This window comes from Lampetra fluviatilis, chromosome 78 (genome assembly GCF_964198595.1).
Source record: "Lampetra fluviatilis chromosome 78, kcLamFluv1.1, whole genome shotgun sequence".
Lineage (NCBI taxonomy): Eukaryota > Metazoa > Chordata > Hyperoartia > Petromyzontiformes > Petromyzontidae > Lampetra > Lampetra fluviatilis.
In genome coordinates, this window is record NC_136352.1 from 3,004,302 (window position 1) to 3,028,062 (window position 23,761).

At 45.8% G+C, this 23,761-nt stretch overlaps 1 protein-coding gene and 1 pseudogene across 2 annotated transcripts in view; one reads left to right on the forward strand and one right to left on the reverse strand.

Annotated features, from left to right (window-relative positions):
• LOC144953546 (uncharacterized) overlaps window positions 1–23,761 on the forward strand; it is a 253,823-nt gene that overhangs the window by 71,373 nt on the left and 158,689 nt on the right. The window lies entirely within an intron of this gene.
• The window catches only part of LOC144953587 (uncharacterized), a 31,418-nt pseudogene continuing 18,314 nt past the window's right edge, over window positions 10,658–23,761 (reverse strand). Inside the window, exons 4-8 of the transcript XR_013640843.1 lie at window positions 19,863–20,380; window positions 19,395–19,545; window positions 16,931–17,005; window positions 15,683–15,873; window positions 10,658–12,673 (exon numbers count right to left, since the gene is read on the reverse strand). The product of XR_013640843.1 is annotated as an uncharacterized LOC144953587 (transcript). The remainder of the gene's footprint in view (window positions 12,674–15,682; window positions 15,874–16,930; window positions 17,006–19,394; window positions 19,546–19,862; window positions 20,381–23,761) is intronic.

Genomic DNA, 23,761 nt, shown 5'->3' on the forward strand with positions numbered 1-23,761 from the left:
ATCGTTCATCGCCAGAGCGACAACCAACGAGAACCGACTCGTCATCCAGCAGTGGAGAGAAAGAGCGAGCCACCGCGCCGTCAGCTACCGAGAGCGCGACACCGCGCCGTCAGCTACAAAGAACGCGCCACCGTGCCGTCAGCTACCGAGGGCCGCCAAGCGCCGCCAAGCGCCGCCGCTCACCTCCCTGCGGAGAAAGTCGCGGCTGCAACCCGCACGGGCGAGAGGAATCTGCGAACCAGGGTCGTATCACCTCCCCCACTCACAACCTCCAGGAAGCACATACACACACACGCACACACCTACTTCCCGCGGGGCATGCAAGAATTTATCCAAGAGACAATCCACCTCTCTCACAATGGGACCAACCCTAGACAATCATCAGAAGACTAATTAAAGTTTGAACACCAGCTGGCCGTAAGGAATCGTGGCCCTCTGAGTAATTAAGAATCCGTCGGTTATAAGAGGGTGAAGTTTTTTTCTTGCCTTTTTTTTGTTTCTCTTATCGCATAAACGACCAATAGATTCGTTGATGCAAACTAAAACCCTCGAAATCCTCATTGCGAATCGACCGTGCACAAAGAGAGAAAATCTTGTCAAACCAGTTTTCTTTGTCTTAGAGTCTCACGGAAGAATTAATTAAAACCGAGCCAAATTCGCTCTCCCGCAACACGCCGCACCCACCATTGACTCCAACCTTCCGTTAAAAGGATTTCACACTTGCCGACGAATCTATTGACATATACTTTCGCCTCTGGGATACAATAAGTGCTTTTTCTTACCGCAAAATGAAGTGTGTCATGCTTGGTTTCAAACTCGGCCAGTCGCCGATTGTGATCGATACCAAAACGAACTAATGAGATGCCTGGTTGTTAGGAGGTTTTTTTTTCTTTAGTCATTCAGTTCGTTAAATGCATAAGAGTTTTTGAGTTATTCAATTTAGTAAATGCATAAGTGTTTATTCATTCATTTTAGTCAATGCTTAATCTCGTAATTGCATAAGAATTTTAGTTATCCATATTAGTCGAATGCACAATATCGAAAATGCATAGGGGTTTGGTTATTCATGAATTATTGACGCATGTTCGACCTGCATGATAGAATGTCACATGCTTGTTAGAATAAAATTGCTTAACACCAACTGTTCGAGTGCTTCTTTCCAAGTCCATGCAAAACCATCTTATTCTTGATAACTGTATCCTGTGATGAGATATGAAAATGGAGACCTAAATATCATAACACACACTAGGATAATCGGTAAACGTTTAATCATTGATCATCGTGTTATCCGGATTGACATAACTCTGGATAAACGAAGCTGAGCCTAATTACCACAACTGCTCACATTAACATCCGCATAAATTACTACGATTATCTCCGCGATTATCATAATTTATGCATACAATTACTCACACCATCATAATTTATGCATATCATTACACGCATTATCATAATTTATGCATGTTAATACACACATTAACATAATTAATGCGATTTGCACATTTTTCGCAAAATTATTAATTTTCATTAATTTCCATCAAAATTTCATAACCCGACACATACAACATAATGGGTGGCACGTCCGGGATCTCTCACAGACAGTGTTTTGCATGGATGATGGAATGAATCACTTCGTGTTAACCAGAATATCGTGACCAAACATTGCATTGTGATTGTAAACGGGCGTAAAACAAAAAAAACGCCCTCTAAGGTTAAAACCCAGAATAGCAGGTTGAAACAGAGACAGTGGAATTAAGATAATATCGTATCAAACCGATTGCATCCTGTGATAAATGGTGTTAGAGGTACGCACTCTGAATCGGAAAATAACAATAGCTCGAGTCAAACTGACTACACTCTGTGAGATAATTGTTTTATATGCACTCTAAAAGGAATTGTCAAAGTAACTCTTGCCATACCTAAGATGCTAGGATTAAGAATAATTTTTGAATGGGTTACGGGATACGGGGAGCTCGTATTAAAACGTACCGACCAATCTGTTACAAAGCAGTACAGTCAGAGAGACATATGGGAAGGGAGCTGTATCGATAACACGAACACACCTCGGGGGAAACTAATTGACTGGATAAAATGTAACGAAGGCGAACACGATGCAAAAGCTGCAGAGAAGGCAGGACAGGACTCATTCCTTTTCACACAGGCATACAGACAGGGATTGTGGAATGAAGGAAAATTCGGAAAGGAAACAGGAGAGAAATCGTCTCTAATAAACGAGGAAAAATGTCCTCACACCATCGTAAGGGAGGAGAAATCAGTGCTCGCGACACCAGCGAAACTCACAGACGTTGATCCACAGAATAAATATGGAAGTAACAGTAAATCACACTCTTGTGTACGTGGACAGAGTCCAGGGACTAATCGCAAAAAAATTATGGATATCGAACAAAAAATCCTTGACAAACAGAAACCCTCACAATTCGAGAGAAGGGATGGAGAGATCCATATGCAAACAAAAACATGTGAGATTGACAACTTCACAGATAGAGGGAAGCAAAATGTTAAAGTAAAGTCGACAGGACGTGCTCCACTAAGGGCAGAGGCAAAAACTGAAGGGAAATGGCAACACGAGCGACACGGCACTGGGCGCGCACACAGAAAATGCACACCGCTTAATCACGCCCCACACAGAACAGATAAAAGTGACAGATTGCCTGATGATAACTTGTTTGATGATGACGCTGACGGCGATCAACTTTCGGAATACTTATTCAACAGTAAAACCCTTAAATTGATGGACAAGGCTCTAGTCAGAATTCCCGATTTTGACCCCCACAATAAGACTATGGATATCCACACACATATCGCGACAGTGGAAGAGGAGGCAATGATTAGAGGGCTGATGAGACGGGATGAAAAAGCGAGTTTGTTGAAACGAAGCTTACATAAAGATTCTATTCCATGGGTAAAGTCACTACCACACAAGGTTAGAAATGATTTTAAACAACTGAGCCTGGCAGTGATTCGGAAGTTTGGAGAATATTCGACACTCACTGAAGGGTTTTATGCTGTAAAATCGATGACCCAGGGCATGGACCAAGATCCACGTGACTACCTCGTACAATTTAAAAGAGCGTATTACGCAGGCGATGTGAATCAATACCACGAAGGAGATAAAATGTTCAAAATTATGTTTTTTGAATCCTTGAGCCCAGAGATTACAGAAAGGGTGAGAATGGTTTTGAATCTAGAAACCGCATCCTTACGCCGCATAGAGAGCAAGGCGTACATGGCATGGTTATACAGAGCTAAGAATCAGAATTCGGATCCAGAACACAGGGAGAGGGATAAGGAACCCAGCCTCTCAGAGAGGAATAAAAATCACCGAACAGTCCCACAATGCCTAGAAGAGCAAACACACACGTACCTGTGGCAAAATAAACCAGAGAGAGGTTGGCACGAGAATGAGAGCGGCACAAAGCCGAACATTCAGAGGAATCGCAGGAGGGGGAGGTTCAGAACAGAACCATACCAACACCCCATGCCACGACACACACTAGGTCAAAATTACCCACAGAGATGGCGAAGTAACAATCCAAAAAAAATTTGGCACCCAAATGGGAAAAACACTGGGCCAAAAATGTACGAGAATCGTAGGAGGGAGAGGTTCAGAACAGAACCATATCAACACCCCATCCCACGACACACGCAAGGTTCAAATTACGCACAGAGATGGCAAGATAACCACCTAGCGGGAAGGTGTTACACAAACCGCGGAGGTATGGATGCGAACATGCAGAAGAATCGTAGGATGGGAGGTCAAACACAATCGATCCAATTCCGACCAATTCCTCCACCGGCTATACCAGGAGGGAATAGAGGAATAACACAGAATGCGGTCCAAATACATGATAAACAACCCACAGTGAGCGCGAGCGAGCGGCCAACACGCGCCCCACCCGCCGAGGTATTAAACCCGGAGCTCAATGAGAAATACAGGCAGGCTGCAAGTGACAGGGCGGGCAAAAACGCGGACAGTGCTCCTGTAAATGACGCGCGGATCGAATACAAGGACAGGGTTGCATTGAAGCGTGATCGGACAGTACAAAGAGAGAACACAGAGACACGCCCTGAGGAGCGCAGGCGTGAGCCTTTGAATGGAAAATATCCAAGGGAAACCAAAATGTATGTGGATCGGAGTGCTAAAATGGAGACGAATGTTCATGACATATCGGGAATGGTGTTAAAATCTAACACACTCGTAAAAACAAAGAGGGCAACATTACGAGGGACAGAATTAAATCGACACACAAACTCGGCAAATGTGCATGTAATCGCAGAGAGAGCGAATGACACGAACCAAGTGTCAAAGTGGGTTGTGTGCGCGAATTCTGATTATGTACAGCACAATTTTTCACCACACACTCCCACGACGCGAGAGAGTGAGAGAGGAAATTACAAAAACGAACCCGAAAACCGTGATCGAATTATCAAAGTGATAAGTGGTAAACCAGGCAACATGAGGAAGGTAACGCATAAATGCGTTCGAAACCGCTACCTAGCGTTTCCCAGGATTTAACAAAAACAAAGATGAAGTTCGTCGGAGTTATGATGTATGGGAACCATGTAACTGATGATATCGATGTTTTAACGTGTTGTTATTTTCCTTGCTTAATTCAAATGTAACCATGTTAAGCAAAAACAAAAATGAATATTCGTCGGAATTATGATGTACGAGAACCAATGTAACGCAATATCGATGTTAACGGTTGTTATTTCCTTTGCTAATTCAGATGTAACCAGATTAAGATTGTAATACGTGCACGCGCGTTGTAAGAAATAACCGCCGAGAGTAAGGGCGGCTGATGGGATGCATGACATAAAAAGGGGGCATTACTTTGTTTGAAAATTCGCCAGTGGCCAAATCGACCCCTGATAATTTTCAAAAGGGCGGACTGTTGTGTATATGCCCCCCTTTTTAATTTTAAAATTAATATTTTTTTAAGAATTATTCTGCCAACATAGATAATATCGTTTTTTTAATAGACACGGGGCAACGTGAGAACGGACACGCCCCCACACACTAACACAGATGTGCGCACACCTCATTTCAAAGGAAATAGGGCATGAAAGAGGGTAATCACGGCCATCTTTTTCTTTCCGAGAGGATCTCCACACACAGGCACAAAGCCGGGGAATGACACCAATAAAACTCCCGGGCAATGGCTCAAAGGAAATTAACACGTTCTCAGAAAATAAATAAATAAAAGCATGCGCCGGGTGCTTCCACACTGCAAACAACCGTCTTTGTCTTCCCACAACACGGACAGCAAAAATTGCACACGCAAGGAATAACATCTCCATGAGAGATCGGGTCACGATGAAACATCGGGAACACGGTTTCGGCATAACTGGGGCATAATGGAATAAGTCGCATTTCAACTTCCAAACCAAAACAACTTAAGCTATGTGAGACAAAAGATATGATCCCCGAGCGAGGGAGGAAATAATTAAGCTCGCTTAACGCGTAGGTTTTCGCGACAAATATTATTCAGTAACAAAAACATGGATTCGAATATCTCTTTTATATATATATATAACTCGACGCGAATCATCGGTCTGGCTAATGTATAACTTCGTTGGCGCCGTCACGAGCCCCCCCCTCTTCCAGAACGACAACAGCTGTGTCTTCAAAGCTAATAAACGCACGCGAAACACACGGACGGACACACACACGGATGCAGATGGTCACACACAGGAAGGTTTTATGACAGACTTTGAACAACTCGGGAAACGGAGGGGATTTTTCTCAATATAAGCCGGAAAAAAATCCATTCAACTAAGATCGTCTGGGCCACGGGCCCCACCATCAGATCGTCAGGACCTCTGGCCCCATCACAGATCGTCAGGGCCTCTGGCCCCATCACAGATCGTCAGGGCCTCTGGCCCCATCACACTTCGTCCGGGCCACGGGCCCCACCAAACAGATCCTCACCGGGGCTCAGGCCTCCATCTCTCTCACCGGGGCTCAGGCCCCCCATCTCATCTCGTCGCCAACAACGAAGGAGCTCTTCCGTCATCCAAAATGACGAGGTTCGCGGGGTAGCGACGTGCATTGACAAGCTGAGGTCTGCACCACCTAAGAAGAATTACTACACTGAGCCGCCGAGCTGCGAGTGAAACGGACGGAGATTCCAGCTATCACTCTCGAGCCAACAACTTCAACCCAACGTCAATACCAGCAACGAACGAAAGCATCGTTCATCGCCAGAGCGACAACCAACGAGAACCGACTCGTCATCCAGCAGTGGAGAGAAAGAGCGAGCCACCGCGCCGTCAGCTACCGAGAGCGCGACACCGCGCCGTCAGCTACAAAGAACGCGCCACCGCGCCGTCAGCTACCGAGGGCCGCCAAGCGCCGCCAAGCGCCGCCGCTCACCTCCCTGCGGAGAAAGTCGCGGCTGCAACCCGCACGGGCGAGAGGAATCTGCGAACCAGGGTCGTATCACCTCCCCCACTCACAACCTCCAGGAAGCACATACACACACACGCACACACCTACTTCCCGCGGGGCATGCAAGAATTTATCCAAGAGACAATCCACCTCTCTCACAATGGGACCAACCCTAGACAATCATCAGAAGACTAATTATAAAGTTTGAACACCAGCTGGCCGTAAGGAATCGTGGCCCTCTGAGTAATTAAGAATCCGTCGGTTATAAGAGGGTGAAGTTTTTTTCTTGCCTTTTTTTTGTTTCTCTTATCGCATAAACGACCAATAGATTCGTCGATGCAAACTAAAACCCTCGAAATCCTCATTGCGAATCGACCGTGCACAAAGAGAGAAAATCTTGTCAAACCAGTTTTCTTTGTCTTAGAGTCTCGCGGAAGAATTAATTAAAACCGAGCCAAATTCGCTCTCCCGCAACACGCCGCACCCACCATTGACTCCAACCTTCCGTTAAAAGGATTTCACACTTGCCGACGAATCTATTGACATATACTTTCGCCTCTGGGATACAATAAGTGCTTTTTCTTACCGCAAAATGAAGTGTGTCATGCTTGGTTTCAAACTCGGCCAGTCGCCGATTGTGATCGATACCAAAACGAACTAATGAGATGCCTGGTTGTTAGGAGGTTTTTTTTTCTTTAGTCATTCAGTTCGTTAAATGCATAAGAGTTTTTGAGTTATTCAATTTAGTAAATGCATAAGTGTTTATTCATTCATTTTAGTCAATGCTTAATCTCGTAATTGCATAAGAATTTTAGTTATCCATATTAGTCGAATGCACAATATCGAAAATGCATAGGGGTTTGGTTAATCATGAATTATTGACGCATGTTCGACCTGCATGATAGAATGTCACATGCTTGTTAGAATAAAATTGCTTAACACCAACTGTTCGAGTGCTTCTTTCCAAGTCCATGCAAAACCATCTTATTCTTGATAACTGTATCCTGTGATGAGATATGAAAATGGAGACCTAAATATCATAACACACACTAGGATAATCGGTAAACGTTTAATCATTGATCATCGTGTTATCCGGATTGACATAACTCTGGATAAACGAAGCTGAGCCTAATTACCACAACTGCTCACATTAACATCATCGCAAGCATCCGCATAAATTACTACGATTATCTCCGCGATTATCATAATTTATGCATACAATTACTCACACCATCATAATTTATGCATATCATTACACGCATTATCATAATTTATGCATGTTAATACACACATTAACATAATTAATGCGATTTGCGCATTTTTCGCAAAATTATTAATTTTCATTAATTTCCATCAAAATTTCATAACCCGACACATACAACACCTGCCAGCACGAGTGACCAGCGTGCCGACTCGGCAAGCACCTCAGCTCGGAGAGAGACTGACGAAGCAGCCGAGAGCGCCCCTGCTGGGGACCTGAGGTATTTTCGTTACAAGGAACGCAGCACCTCGGAAGCCGCAAGAAGACAACAACCGCCATTCACCACGAAGTGGCGGTGACGTCCCCACGACGCTTGTTCCAGAATATGTTTTTAAGCTTTCAGTTTCATTTATTAGGTACTAGCGGTAAGTACCCGGCGTTGCCCGGGCGAAAAATATCTTTAAAAACTTCTCTTAAAAATTTCGATATAAAGCTTTCGTGACTGCAGGGATTCATCTTCTTGGTTCTTTCGGTAAAGTCACGTAGTAGGGAATTCTCACGACGTTTCGGCCACAACGCAAGCAGCCGTCCTCAGGTGAAGAACAGGTCTGTCGGAAAAACAGCGTCTGAATGAACACCACCAGGCTTGGCAGCGTATATTTAAGCTGGGTTGGAGGGGGAAGAGTGCCTTGACAAAGGAATTTGCATATCAAGAGGAATTTAGCATATTTATGGAAATGCAGATATGGGATTAGTCACTACTTGTGGAATGAGTTACAGCAGCAGAGGTTAGAGTAAATGCGATTGGTATTACCTTAGAGTCGCGGCATCTCTTCAGAAAGGTGAGAGACTCGATTCGCTGAGCTTTCTTATCACGGAGTTTGTTGTCTCTTAAAAACCTTACATATACACACACAGATACTAAGGTATTGTGAAAGCCCGCTGGGCCGTTTGTACATTTCTCCACCAACAAAATTATAAGAAGCTTGCAAAAGTCCAAAAAGTTGTAGAAATTGTGGGGTAAATAGTTGATGTAAAAGGTTTCCAAAAATTGTGGACACCCCCCTCAAAATTTATATTTACACCACCCTACATACAACAGAGGAAGTCGTATCTATTGACTCTGTAGTTGTATCTACTGACTGTACAGTAGTATCTACTGAGCCAGTAGTAGCTACTGACTGGAGTATTATTTACTGATTGTAGTAACGACTGACCGTAGTAGTATCTACTGGGCCTACAGTAGCATCTACCGACTCTATAGTAGTAACAACTGTATAGTAGTATCCACTGACTATAGTAGTATCCACTGACTATAGTAGTAACTACTAACTCTATAGCAAGATCTACTCACTCTATAGTAGTATCTATGGACTCTAATAGCTACTCACCGTACTAGTATGTACTGACTGTATAGTAGTATATACTGACTGTAGAAGTATTGACTGACTAGTGGTATATACTGACTGTTTTAGTATCTACTAACTCTATATAGCAGTATCTACCAACTCGATAGCAGTATCTACTATCACTACAGCAGTGCATACTGACAGTGATGGCACCTGCTATGACTACAGCAGTGCATATTGACTATGGTGGTACCTGCTATGATTACAGCAGTGGATACTGATTGTGGTGGTATCCTATGACTACAGCTGTGCATACTGACTGTGGTACCTGCTTTCACGACAGCAGTGCATACCGACTGTGGTGGTACAGGCTATGAATACAGCAGTGCATACTGCTGTGGTGGCGACCTGCTATGATCACAGCAGTGCATACTGTGGTGGTGGAACCTGCCATGATTACAGCAGTGCATACTGTGGTGTTACCTGCTTTGATGACAGCAGTACATACTGTGGTGGTGGTACATGCTATGACAGAAGTACATACTGTAGTGATACCTGCTATGACAGCAGTACATACCGACTGTGGTGGTACTTGGTATGACAGCAGTACATACCGACTGTGGTGGTACCTGCTATGATCACAGCAGTACTGTGGTGGTGGTACCTGCTATGATGACAGCAGTGCATACTGTGGTGGCACCTGCTATGATTACAGCAGTGCATACTGACTGTGGTGGTACCTGCTACTTTACTTAATAACCAGGCTACAGTCTGCATTATAGACTGCCAGTACACTCACCCAGCTTAATAACCAGGCGACAGTCTGCATTATAGACTGCCAGTACACTCACTTTGCTTAATAACCAGGCTATAGTCTACATTCCTGACTGCCAGTACACTCACCCAGCTTAATAACTATTTGTACAGTCTATATTTAAAGAATCGATTCTTGGCGCGCTCGGGTTTATTTTAATTTACTGAGTTTTATTTTCATTGCTCTGTTATGTTTTAAAGTTTTCAGAAGTTTTTAAATGTATTTTTCCCCCGGGCAACGCTGGGTATATCGACTCTAACAAGTGTGGGGTGTCGAGGCCTAGTCCCGTGCAGAGCCTTCGGCCTCGCCTAGATTGCCCAGTCGGGCGAGGCTGGGGGCTGGGCCGCTACCCCCCCTCCCCCCGCGCTAGAATAAGTCTAATCTCTATAATTTTATCATCTACCGACCCTATAATAGTAATTGCACACATTGGGGTGGGAGGAGAAGAGGACGTGAAACTTTGATGTATTTACCTCAGCGTCGCGTGTAAATGTGTGCGCATATTTTTAACGCGAGTGAGAAATGGCGTCCACCCTGCAGTGACGGCGCGCTGCCCGTTGCCAGGGGCAACCCTCGGTCAGCGTCTCGCGCATGCGCAACGGCGTGCTAAATAAATAAATTAAGAGAAATCGCACTAAATCGATAATTAAATCGCTTTAAAGTTTAGGGACGAAAAACGGAAATGCCTATTCCCACCGTGGGGCTCGGGGCGTGCCTCCCGGCAAAAAAAACGTCTCGACAAACCCCACGGTCCGTGAGCCATATCCCCCGCGAGCGTACGCAGACGGACGGACAGACGAAAAATTAGTCTTATAGGTTAGATGAATGATCCATGCTTCCGATTTCAAAGACAATGAGTTGCACCAGAGTCAGATGCTTCCTGATTCACAAAAATACTCTTTGACCCGCATCACAAAAATAACAGCTCTCACGTGAGCTTTTGTAAAGGTTACCACCAAAACAGACACTTTGTCCTGACATCACATATTCCATGTTTGACATTAATACACAAAATGTTGCATGTACGTACAGAAACAGACAAGCATTCTTTCAATTATGATTCAAAATAATCAAAAGGCACATTGGCAACATGTTATTACTATAATGAAATGTACTGCATCACATTACAACGTATTTATAAGTTGATCTCTGACAAGATTAGGCCTATATGTGCAGCATTCTTATAGAGGGAAGCCAAGTAGTAGTACATTCTCTATTTGTTGCAGAGGTTCAAGGTTCAAATCCGACTGGCATATCAATCATCGTCCCAGACTTACAAACTCATATCCACATACAGGCCAGTGAACGGTCACCTTGTGGCACACAGGGGCAGATGCCCATTATGGGCACCCTTCGAGTGTTTAAGATGACATGTTAGAAAACACATGAGTCGCTCCGGATTCGAGAACGACCCAACCCACAGATCCACAAATACTGGCCACTCTTACACTGCAGTTTGAACCTAGAAATTGAGTGTTCAACTTCACATTATATTCATTAGAAAGGCCTGTGACAAAGGTGCATCCATTGGAGCTTAATTGTCTGAAGCTTGCACATCTACCTGGTCTCCATTTGACGTTGTATTGTCTAAGAAGCCCACCCACACCTCCACATCCACAAACTCCTGGGAGTTGCCTCGCTCTGCCACACAGTCAGAATTTAGTTCCTGCTTCACACTGCCTCCATCTATGTGAAGGTCCAATTTTGGAGTTGAATCATCTTCAAATTTAACCTTCACTTCTACGCTCCTCACTGTTACTTCTTCACATTTCACCTTCGCCTCTTCATATTTCACCTTGATACCTTTCAAAGTGTCCAGGCTGGGATTGTCTTCTTGTTTCATGAACAATGGGGTCATTGCAGCACTTTGGCTTTCACAAGCTGATTTCAGAATACACTTCTTGTGGTTTTTCTGATGCTTGTGTGTTCTCTGGTGTTTTTTAAGATTTGATGACTGTGCAAACGCTTTCCCACAAACACTGCACTTGAAGGGTTTCTCTCTTGTGTGTGTTTTCTGGTGGGTGTGAAGAATTGATGACTGTGCAAACGCCTTCCCACACCGAGTGCACTTGAAGGGTTTCTCTCTTGTGTGTGTTTTCTGGTGGGTGTGAAGAATTGATGACTGTGCAAACGCCTTCCCACACCGAGTGCACTTGAAGGGTTTCTCTCCTGTGTGTGTTCTCTGGTGTTGTTTAAGAGTAGATGAATCTGAAAATTCTTTCCCACACACACTGCACTTGAAGGGTTTCTCTCCTGTGTGTGTTCTATGGTGATTTTTAAGAGTAGATGAACCTGGAAATGCCTTATCACACAAACTGCACTTGAAGGGTTTCTCTCCCGTGTGTGTTCTCTGGTGTCTTTGAAGATGTGGTGACTGTGCAAATGACTTCCCACACACACTGCACTTGAAAGGTTTCTCTCCTGTGTGTGTTCTCTGGTGGGTCTGAAGATTTGATGACTGTGCAAACGCCTTCCCACACATAGTGCACTTAAAAGGTTTCTCTCCTGTGTGTGTTCTCTGGTGATTTTTAAGAGTAGATGAATCTGAAAATGCCTTCCCACACACACTGCAAATGAAGGGTTTATATCCTGTGTGTGTTCTCTGGTGGGTCTGAAGAGTTGATGACTTTGCAAACGCCTTCCCACACACAGTGCACTTGAAAGGTTTCTCTCCTGTGTGTGTTCTCTGGTGTTGTTTAAGAGTAGATGAATCTGAAAATGCCTTCTCACACACACTGAACTTGAAGGGTATCTCCCCTTTGTGTGTTTTCTGGTGCTGTGTCAAGTTTCCAGTACGATCCATGGTGTTTGCATTCTGGTCGCATTGTTTCCTTCTTGTACCGAGCTGCGCTGAGTGCCTTTGCTCCATCAGGCCAATTCTGCAGAACAAGCGTGAGCTGCAGACAGAAAAACATATCCACACCATCTATGTGAGTATGAGGCAAAGAGGAATGCATATATACACAGTCACACATGACTTACACGTCTATACATATTCATATTTTCATGATATAGTGAAAGAGATTCCCCAATTCATCACACGGGCTGTTAAGGCACACAATGAGAGGGCAAATGGTCATAAACATGCCTGGACACCCTAGTGTTTTCAAAATGAATGTTTACCAAAAACTCCAAGCACACAATTTCGGTTGTCTAGCTACGACAGGAATATTTATTTAAGAAAAATTAGCTAACATAGGAAAGGCTGTTGAAAAGAATATTATTTGTATTATGCAGAAATGTATAAATTAATGTTCATTTGCAACTTAGAGGTGTGAAGCCAGGCTCAGATGAGCTTGAATGCGAGGATGAACAGATCTAACTTCAGCTGCATATGTGCAGTGTTAATTTCCTGACTGTATCCATTCTTATAAAATCTTGTTCTGTACCTGTTGAATTCCATGACGAAATGGGGCCTTGCATATGTTCTACAAAAATATCACCTCAATGGGAAAATCTTGACTTAAAACTTTTGTGATAGCGGGAATTCATATTCTTTGGTTATTTCGGTAAATTCACGTACATAGAAAATAATAATACAAATAAAGTCAATAGAAGAAAAAAAAGACTAATGTAGACTGTAGCCTGGTTCTTAACCTCGGTGAGTTTATTGGCAGTCTATAATGTAGACAATTGCCTGTTTTTTGACGAGACCTTTGCAATGGACTAGACCTTGGCGATGGACACTCACAGCTTTGTATGTAAAAAAGTCCAGGCAGCTTCCACATAGTGTTACAGAGCCTAATGAAAGAATGCTGCTAGACTAATTCGAAGTGAGACTTTGGATGCCAAACCAGAGCTGGTCATGAACACATTAACCAGGTATAGGAGCTCCTCCACCACGTGTAGAACGACCTGATTATGTATGGTCAGCTGAGCAGGTGCAGTGTTGTATGACATTAAATTCCCAGGGAGGTGTTCTTTGGGTCTTTCGGTAAAGTCACGTCACTTAATCGAAAGACCCAAAGAATATGAATTCCTGCAGTTACGAAAGCTTTTGGTCAAGATTTTCCCAGGGAGGTGATCTTTTTGTAGAACATATGCAAGACCCCATTTCGTCATGGAATTCTCCAGGTACAGAACACGATTCTCCAACTCAATATCATTGAGTAGCCATGACCAGATCATCAACATGCGTAACATGGTTGACCAGCAGGGGACGATCCCTTGACTATAACCAGGTATCGATTAGCGTATCATTGTTACTGTATGAAATGCATTTTTTTATAGGCCCATTGTGAGCTTCTCAAAATACATCATTATTTGAAAATGCTATGTAATGTAATGCATGGGGCCAGAGGCAATTTCGGCCACAAGCCAAATTGAACAGGAAAGGGATCCGACTCCTGGTCACGCAGCTTTAGATGGGCCAGCCAAAAAAATCTTAAAATCCTCAACGAATGTGAGCAGAGGCAGAGATATCGAAAACAAAAAAATAATCCAAAACCCCAAGCCTCTTTATGGTACTATAGGCCATAATTACACCAAGAAAGCAGAGATCTAGTTTCTGCTGAAAATCCGTACTCCTGTGCTATAGCTGATGGACAAAAAATACAGCAGCCCCTTGAATAGCGCGGAGGTTACATTCTTGGAAAGTGCCGTGCGAAAGCTAAAATGCCGATATTTAAGCCTTACCTAAAAAATGCGGTTAGGTAAACGGCATATAAAATATACATCACAATTTAAATAAGTACTGTACTGTATTCCCAAGAAACTAAATTACTGAAATAAATGTGGAGAAACCGTATACAAAACATTCCAAGATGAGTATAACTGTATATAAATAAAGCAGACTTTGTGTTTTTTTGAGAACCAAATTGCGCCAACACAATGAAACATACACACATCAAAAATTCCACGCGTACTCAAGGGTAAGTTATTATGTTTTTCACACAATTTTTAGCTTACCTGTTCACCTTCAACACCTGTAACACCTGCACACTCCAACACCCCGCTGCTGCTATATTTTTTCTCATTTACCACATCCTTACATATTATCAGGCCTGCATTTTTGCCACAAAATTAATTCACTTCCGACTCCTTGCCGTCCTCTCTGCACACGCACAGCTCACCTCTAATATACTGCAATATTTCATCACGGGACCTTTGCCAGTACCAAAATATGATAATAGGTTTCCCCCGTGTGGTCAGAATGCAAACAAAAACACTCTGATAGAAAATGCATGGTCTTCTGCTGAGGCAGACTGTTGTAAAAGGTTTGAAATGGGTGTAGCCCAAGGGTCATAAAGAAGTGGCCGGGGCTAGTGATGTTAATGTAATAAATTAGCATGTTAATGTGAAATCGAAGATTGGTGCAATCCAAAGCGGCTTCCCTACAAGACAGAGAAGGATCGAGGCTCTACCTGGGTAAACAACAACTACCACACTATGGGAACCTCATTTGCCAGTAAAAATATGATAATTGGTTTTTTACCCTTCTATCTGGCAACAAAACTGACACCTTTTTACAATGAGTCATGTGCACTATCCTTGAAGTTGATTGGTCCACACCTGAGACGGCTTTCCTTAGAGCCTAGTCTCACATGGGTTGGACCAGATGATGCCAAAAGTGCGCCAGATGACTGCGGGTGACTGGCTGCGGGAACTGGTGGCAGGAATAATGGGGGCCACGTCACTCGTGGAAGGGCAGGTGAACAGGCGGCGTACCCGGATTCTGCTGGACACGGGGGGCGGTAACGTCACTCGTGAGTGCAACACATTGCAGCGTGGTCGGGGTTGACGTGAGCCGCCGACAGGCCCCGGATCGTGCGCTGCACACTGCAAGTGGAAGTGGGATAGGACTGCTGGGGAGGGTCACCCTTAAGGGTCGCCTCGGACACCCGGTGTGTAACCAGGAGTTATACGTGTCGAGCGTGTTATGCCACGAGTGTATTGCAGGTACCGACCTCCTGGGAAAGTTGGGGCTCAGCGTGCAGCCCCGCCAGCGATGCGCCACCGTGGAGGGCAGCGGGGAGCGGATTCCTTTCTTGGGACAAGAGCCGGGTTGCCCTCGCTTCGAGCCTGTGGCCGCTATCCTGGCGTCGGCCGTCACCGTCAGCATTGGTGTTCCACTGGGTTTTCCGTTTTTCTCCCAAACCTAAACTCAAAATATATTTGGTGGTGGTCAAACAGTCCAATGCAAGACCCTCCTGAAAAATAATCTTTAATTGCTAAATAAGAAGTTAAATTGGAAAACCCTCAAACACAGTACACTTTTTTTTATTTTACCAGGTGAGGCCATCTGAGCTGCATAGCTCTTTTTCAGAATCGACCTGGACACAAATGATAGCTCAACTTACTTTGTTATAATATGGAAATGTTTTGCAGCCAAATTCTCAAAATGCATGTTTCTAAATGTGGAGAAAGATCAATGACACTACAGGTATTGTGGTCTATGCAAACATGACTCCTCGTAAAAAAGGTGTCAGTTTTGTTGCCAGATAAAAGGGTAAAAAAATAATTATCATAAAAATAGTTGTCCATCGGTCTAAAGGGTGCATCAGCAAAACCAACTCGGCAGAACGCTCCTGAATTAGAGTGCTGAGACTCATTGTGGTCATGTACTCGAGTGTGCACCATGGTGGCTGGGAGATGTTAACTGCCTCTCCTGGTTTACAGGAGGTGGTGGTTTCGATCGCGACCCCTCCTGTATATTGGCAGTTTGCGTGTCTCTCTCGCTCCCCGTGGTCGCGTGGATTTTCCTCCGGTTTTCCCCTCCACATTAAGAGTCAACATCACCACGCGTTTAGAGTATTTGACCGACAGACATTTCCACACGTTGATAAGCCACTTTGTTGTGGGCTGGTCGCTTCTGAAAACAAGAGCGGTATAGCAGCTGAAGTGGGCTTGGCCTGGTAAGATAAAAAAAAAACTGTCGAAATATTTAAAAGAAACAAAGTTCCAAAGTAGTGAGCCAGATGAAAACAAATAAAACTTAAGCAGAGAATTAAAGCAAATGCAATCAGGCGAGGGCAGGAGGCAAGGCCCCGCATGGCTAGGCCCCGCGTTGTAATGTTCCAACATGGACATCGATTCCATACTCGCTGCTACTCAATTGATATCCCTACGAGAGGAGCGAGGCTCTACCTGGGTAAACAACAACCACGACAACAACAACCACAACGACAACAACAACCACGATGTGAACTTCTCACCTCGGATCTCAGTGAGCGCGCGCGGTGCAGCAGCTTCCGGATATATCGTGACGTCACGCGGCAGCAGGAGGTGACATGACGTCACTAGCGGAGTTCATCACACAATCCCCTCCCCCAACAAACTGCGGTGTAATTGAATAAATTATGTTAATAAGCCGGGCCCATGTGGGGTGATTGGGCTTGGCTGGTAAACCCGTTGCAATAAACTTGCGACGGTTATCCTGAATAAATTATGTTAATGAACCGCCAGTGACTGGGCGTGGCTTTTAGCAAAAAAGGATTTTTACTGGAACCGAAATCGACAGTGACCAACTAGACGTGACGTCACGCTCAAAAGCGCGGTAGAGGGGGGGGTTGGGGGGTTAAATACCTTGGTGACATGACGTCACTAGCAGGGAACAGCTCTCCCTGGCGTCTCACGCCAAGTTAATGAGTGGTGACGTCAGAGAACGAGATCAGAGTTAGAGTTTAAGTTTATTTAGATTACATTTATATTGTTGCCTCTCTTGAACAGAGACCCCTTGGGTGCGTGAGCTCAACAACAACGTGAACATTATTGTGTGTGTACACTGTGTGTGTGTACACTGTGTATGCAATGTGTATGTGTACACACTTGTGTGTGTGCGTGTACACTGTGTGTTGCACAGTCGGGGGTACAGGTGGTGCATTGGCCAGTCAACTGAGTCAGTAGACCCATGGCACCTGGGTCTATCCCGTGCACATGGCCTGGCACAAACGCCATGGTGACGTCACCGCCACTTAGTGGCGAATGGCGGTTGTTGTTCTTGTAACTGTGGACAGTGCTGTGGGGGGAGGACCAATTCCGATTAGCCTTTCCCCTCGGGGCATTCGTAGCTACCACATCAGCTAAATGGGGGCTCTGGATGGGTGTGAGGGGCTGGTAAGCCCTCCACCTTCAATATATTACAACTAAACCACGTCTAAGATTGCACTTGAAGGGTTTCTCTCCTGTGTGTGTACTCTGGTGTTTATTAAGAGCAGATGAAACTGAAAATGCTTTGCCACACGCACTGCACTTGAAGGGCAATTTTTCGGTGTGTTCTCTGGTGGCTCTGAAGAACTGATAAACATGCTAATTTCTTCTCACACACAGTGCACATGAAGGGGTTCTCTCCTGTGTGAGTTCCCTGGTGCTGTGTCAAATTTCCAGTACAATCCGTGCTGTTTCCTTGTACCGAGCTGCGCTGAGTGCCTTTCCTCCATCAGACCAATTCTGCAGAGGAAGTGCAATATACACAGTCACACATGACTTACACGTCTATACTTTTTCATATATTCATGATATAGTAAAAAAGATTCCCAAATTCATCACACGGGCTGTTAAGGCACACAATGAGAGGGCTAATGGTCATACATATGCCTGTAAACCCTAGTATCTTCAAAATTTATGTCAAACCAAAACTCCAAGCACACAATTTTGGCTGTCTGGCTACAAAGAGAATATTTATAACAAAAATTCAGCAAACATAGCAAAGGATGTTGAACATAATACTATTTGTATTAATGTTAAATCGCAACTTAGAGGCGTGAAGCGAGGCTCAGAATTGTTTGAATGCTTTGATGAACAGATCTAACTTCAGCTGGAAATGTGCTGTGTTAATTTCTTGACTTTATTCATTCTTAGAAAAAGTTCCCGAAGAAAACAGAAATAAACAATTGTTTTGATTTAACCTGCGTGTTCAATGGAGTTAATATACTTTACAACAGATACAAACTTGACACTCTCACACACTGGCATGGTAAAAATGTGATGGTGTGTCCAGAACCATGCCTGGCCGCCTTCATCTGCTCAGTATTCAGTATTAATGTTTCCTCACTTCACCATGTAATTAATTGAGGATCAATCAACATAGAAGTCCATAATAAGTTCAACTTTCACTTATTAATGATGTTTGCTGTCGACGATTATCAAACTCTAATTGTTGAATTCATAATGCAGTGATATAACTGCGCCACCACTCCTCACATAGATAAAGTCTTACATACACATACATTGCACGTGGATCATTAACATATGCTATACAAATCAGCCACCATTTCAATCAGATGCTTTCTGTGGTTTTCCGCTGTTCGTGGCTCCGCCCCCTACCTGCCTGCTAACCCGTCTGTGTTGTTTGTCTTAACCGAGGTGGCTGAGTAGCCTCGTCATGACCGTGTAATTTCACGTTAATTCACGGCGCCACAGTGCCATTTAACCTCGGGGAAGCCTCGGTCAATTCCCTGGCCCCAGGACACCGTGGAGGTTCCCCACGAGGAGGGCTCCTGGGTGAAAACATGTAGGCCAGGTGACTTTCCCGCGAGGCTCCAGGTGGGAAGAGCAGCGTCGGCCAGGCCGCTCCGTGGGGTGGGCATCGCGGGTGCGGCGCCGGCAGAGCGGCTTCGCCACTGTGGCATCACATAGCCCCCCGAGGTGCCTGTCCCCGTCCCGGGTTGACTGGAGCACCTCGCCTGGGCTGCCCCCACGAGGTAGCGCCGCGGGGTCCTTGGGACTCGCCCGGCCTTCATGGCTGGCCTCGGGGGTGGTGGCTCCGTCCTCGGGGGTTCCCGCGGTGGTCTCCTTCTCCACTCCAGTGGCTCCTTTTGTCCCTCGGCACCTGTGGGCTGGGGAACAAACTCAGAGGCCGAAGGGTTTAGGGGCCGTCGCCCCCGCCATCACCCGGCCGGGCCAGGGCCTTGCGGGGCCCATGTAGCGTGCGAGGCCCCCGAGCACGAGGGGTGTGGGGACAACAGGATTTCGGGGCACCCAAATGGCGGGGTCCTCCCTCGCCGGGGCTGCCTTCCATAGTTTTAATCGGCGGACGTTGACCACTATCTTTCGGCCCCTCTCCCCACCCTGGATCAGCACCGTCCAGGGGGAAATCTGCCGCACCACGGTCCAGGGTCCGCGCCAGTAGGTCGTTAGTTTCCCCACCTGTCCCGCCCCGAGGCGAGGGGTGTGCAGCCACGCCTTAGAGACTTCCGAAAAGAAGGGGGGCTCCATACGGGGTCGGGCGCCCTGCTCCTGCCACCGATGCGCGGCCTCCCCTTGCGGGTAGGCACGGCCCCTCGTAGAGTCTCCATCAAGTGCTCCATGGGGCGGCTCCCTTGCTCCGGTTGTGGTGGGGGAACGCCGAACAGCAAATCTGCGGGTAGAAGAAACTCACGGCCAAACATAATTAAGAACGGGGTCTGTCCCATCGACGTGTGTACTGTGGTGGTATAGGGGAACAGGACATTAGGGAGGTGTTCGTCCCAGTCCTGCTGGTTGGTGGTCTGGTTCAAACGCTCCACCATACGGTTCGCCTGGGGGTGGTACGCCGTGATTCGGTCCTTCTGGATTCTGAACTCCCGGCACAGCACCAGAAACAGCTCTGCCTCGAACTCACTACCTTGGTCGGTAATGACTCGTTCGGGGATCCCATGTTTAAGTACGTAGTGCTCCACAAATTCCTGGGCGACCACAAGGGCCGCCGGGGATGGCCACCGCCATGGGATAGCGTGTGAAGTACTCCACCGCTACGAGGATATACTGGTTACCCCGGCGGGATCGCGGAAATGGCCCCTGTAGGTCGATCCCAACCAGCTGGTTCGTCCGACTAATGTGGAACGGCCTCAGGCGTACCTGATATCGTGCTGGTTTCTGAGTAGCCTCGTCATGACCGTGTAATTTCACGTTAATTCATGGCGCCGCAGTGCCATTTAATCTCGGGGAAGCCTCGGCCAATCCCCTGGCCCCAGGAAACCGTGAAGGTTCCCCACGAGGGCTCCTGGGTGAAAACCTGTAGGCCAGGTGACTTTCCCACGAGGCTCCAGGTGGGGGTGTGTGCGTGTGTTCATGTGGGGGGTGGTGAGGGAAGAGCAGCGTCGGCCAGGCCGCTCCGTGGTGTGGGCATCGCGGGTGTGGCGCCGGCAGAGCGGCGTCGCCGCTGTGGCATCACAATATCATCCCTGGGGCCCGGCCCAAGGGTTGTGTTCGCCAACAAGCACCTTGTGGCCGGGTGACCCACGTATCCTGGTCTGGCCTAGCCTGAAATGGCTACGTGGCACCCTCCAGTGCGCCCGCCATCTGCAGAACGAAGGGTGAGGGGCGGGTGTGATGCCAGTATGGCAGGGAGAGGGATGGTCTCAGATGGACTTGATCTTGGCGATGGACTCACAACTCTGTATGCAGCAAAAGTCCAGTCAGCTTCCACAGTGTTGCACAGTCTAAAAAAATAATGCTGCTCGACACATGAGCCAGGTATGGGAACTTATCCGCCACTTGAAGAACTGCCTGACTATTAATGGAGAGCGGAGCAGGTGCAGTGTTGTATGACATGGATTCCCAAGCAGGTGATTTATTTTTGTGGAACATATGCAAGGCCGCATTTCATGATGGAAGTATCCAGGCATCAGAACAAGATTCCCTAACTCCATCTCATTGAGTAGCCATTACCAGATCAGCAGATGCAACAGGGCTTACCAGCAGGGAATGATCCCTTAACTATAACCAGTCATCGATAAGCGTATTATTGTAACCGTAACGAATGCAATTTATTTATATGGCCATTGTGAGCTTCTCAAACTACATAATTATTGACGATGCTATGTAATTTAATGCATTGGGCCAGAGTGAATTTCTGTCACAAGCCGAGTTGAACAGGAAATGGCCCCAACTCTTGGTCACGCACCTTTAGATGGGCCTGCCCAAAATCATAAAAATCCTCAACGAATGTGAGCAGAGGCAGAGACATCGAAATCAAGGAACCCAAAGCATCAAGCCTCTTTATGGTACCATAGGCCTTAATTACATCAAGAAAGCAGAGATCTAGTTTCTGGTGAAAATCCGTACTACTCTGCTGTACTCGATCGACAGAAAATAGAGCCGCCCCTTGAATATCGGAGGTTACGTTCTTGGAAAGTTCTGCGAGACTGCTAAAAACGCGATATTCAATACTTAAGTCTTACCCAAGTAATGGCGTTAGGTAAACGTCAACTAAAATTTACATCACAATTGAAATAAGTACTGTATTCCACATCAACAAAAAACTAAACAATTGAAATAAACATTTGGAAACCATGTCTCGTGCTTTTGGTTACAGGTCAACCCAACACTAATGGTCACACATGCTGTCTGCTTCTACTCGACCTTGTCCGAAAAGTCCTCCAAAACCTCCACATCCACAAATGGCTGTGATTCGTCTCGGGCTCCATTAGCGACCGGGAAGTGAAACCCTAGAGCCTTCACAGGTCACCTTCACGAATGGTGACGTTTCCCAGCTGCCATTTGTATTGGGTCCTTGAATCACAAAAGATGGGCTTATGGAACTTCAAATTTCACAGGTCAATCTCAGACTCTGCTCCTTGTAGACCTCCTTACGCGTGTTTCAGTTTCAAGACAATTCAAAAGGCCTTCCAAGTGTACATTAAGTGGTTTTTAATGTGTGTTCCCTGGCAGTTGTGAAGATTTGATTACTGTGTAAATGCATTCCAAGACAGTGCAGTCGTTAAGATTCCGTGGAGGCGAGTTCTGCTCTTGGTGACATCACAAGCCAGAGAGAGGGGGAGGCCCTGACGTAACCCACTCGTTAATTTGAGGTGACGTCTTCAGAGGGAGCGTCTACATATTTAAGTAAACATGTGGTAAACAAGGTGGGATATCAATGCAGACAGATATATCTAAAGTTTTATTTAAATAGAAGTTAAAATTCAATAAAACCTAGGCTAGAATACAAATCTGTAACAAAAATCCACGATGCCTTCAAATGTCCTCTTTAAAGTACCTCCTTGCAAAAAAACAGATCGGCAGACATCTTTCATTGAACATTTTCTACACGAAACAAAGGAATGTTTTACACAAACTATAAATACCACGGCCTTTTAGGAATGCATGTGTAATGGGTTCCGGAGACACTTGTAGAGGTATCTTCTTTATTACAACACTCCAACAGTCCTGATACTCTGCTACAGCCTAGGTACACAGCCTAGATACACTACTCTGGCTACGCTCTGGAGTCCTCCGGCTGCAATTATCCTAGGGGAGGCTAATTGACCCGACCTAGCCAAGGTGCGGGTCTGGACTCTGGCTTCCTCGGAACTCGCCCTTACAAGGACGTAGAGCCGGGAGTCCCAGAGTCCCACCACTGGCCCTCACAGCGTCCCGGCCCTTACAAGGACAAGCGGGACGAGGGGGTCCAGGGTCCTAAGCTGGCTAGTCTTGGGTCTTGAGCTGCAACTGGCCCCGATCGGCCAGGGAGCTGCCCTTTTATGCCTCATCCCCAACGAGGGGTGGGGTTGTGTGCGCCCCCAGATATCCCACAGAGCACGCACAGCCCGCCCGTTGGTGGCGCCAAGGGGCTTAACTGTTTGGGGTGCCTGGGATCCTAGTGCTTGGCGCCGAGGGCTTATCTGCCTAGGATCCCAGAGCCCCCAGCAGCCCCTCCCCTCTTATGGCACTACACATGTGTTCAGTACAAGCCACTTGTGGACTGGTTTTGGTGTACAATGTCTCAACAGTCCGGCTTGCTTCAACTGATGTTCATCGGCAAGGTCCATTTCAAGTCTCAGTTCGACAAAATGTATACGTAATACAAAATAATAATTCGTGTTCTTGTGGAGAATGTATCTCCTATACGTAACTTGTAAGTGGCATACCTTAACTGATGAATGATCCGACTATGCTCCCGATTTCAAAGACAATGAGTTGCCCCAGTCAGATGCGTCCTGATTCACAAAAATACCCTTTGACCCGTATCACAAAAATAAGAGCTCTCACGTGAGTTTTTGTACAGGTTATCACCAAAACAGATACTTTGTCCTGACATCACATATTCCATGTTTGACATTAATACA